The sequence below is a fragment of the Egretta garzetta genome, unplaced genomic scaffold (assembly GCF_000687185.1).
Source record: "Egretta garzetta isolate BGI_Z169 unplaced genomic scaffold, ASM68718v1 scaffold609, whole genome shotgun sequence".
Lineage (NCBI taxonomy): Eukaryota > Metazoa > Chordata > Aves > Pelecaniformes > Ardeidae > Egretta > Egretta garzetta.
The window spans coordinates 121018-121380 of record NW_009260771.1 but is presented as its reverse complement, the minus strand read 5'-3'; positions in this window follow the sequence as shown (position 1 = coordinate 121380).

Below are 363 nucleotides of genomic sequence, written 5' to 3'. Positions count from 1 at the left end.
GGCGGGGGGCAGCACCAGGGCTGAGGAGGTGTTGGTGCCCGGGGGGATGTTGTTGCCCAGGGGTGTCCCTGCAGGGGTGGCCGTGCTGGGGAGGCTGAGCCGTGCCAACTGCCGCTCCGTGGGCTGGGAGCCAGGGAAGCCCAGTGGCAGCACCGGGGGGGCTGGGGCCACTGCTCTCCCCCGACAGTTGAAGGGTGCAAGGTGTTGCGGTTGGCCCAGGGGGGTCCCACAGCCGCTGGGGCCCCACAGGGCAGCACCCGGCAGAGGCACGGCACCATGGCTGAGCACCGAGGTGGCTGGGGGAGGCGTGTTGGTGCTCGTCCACTGGACGCAGCAAACCCGGGGGCTCAAGAAGGAGCCCCA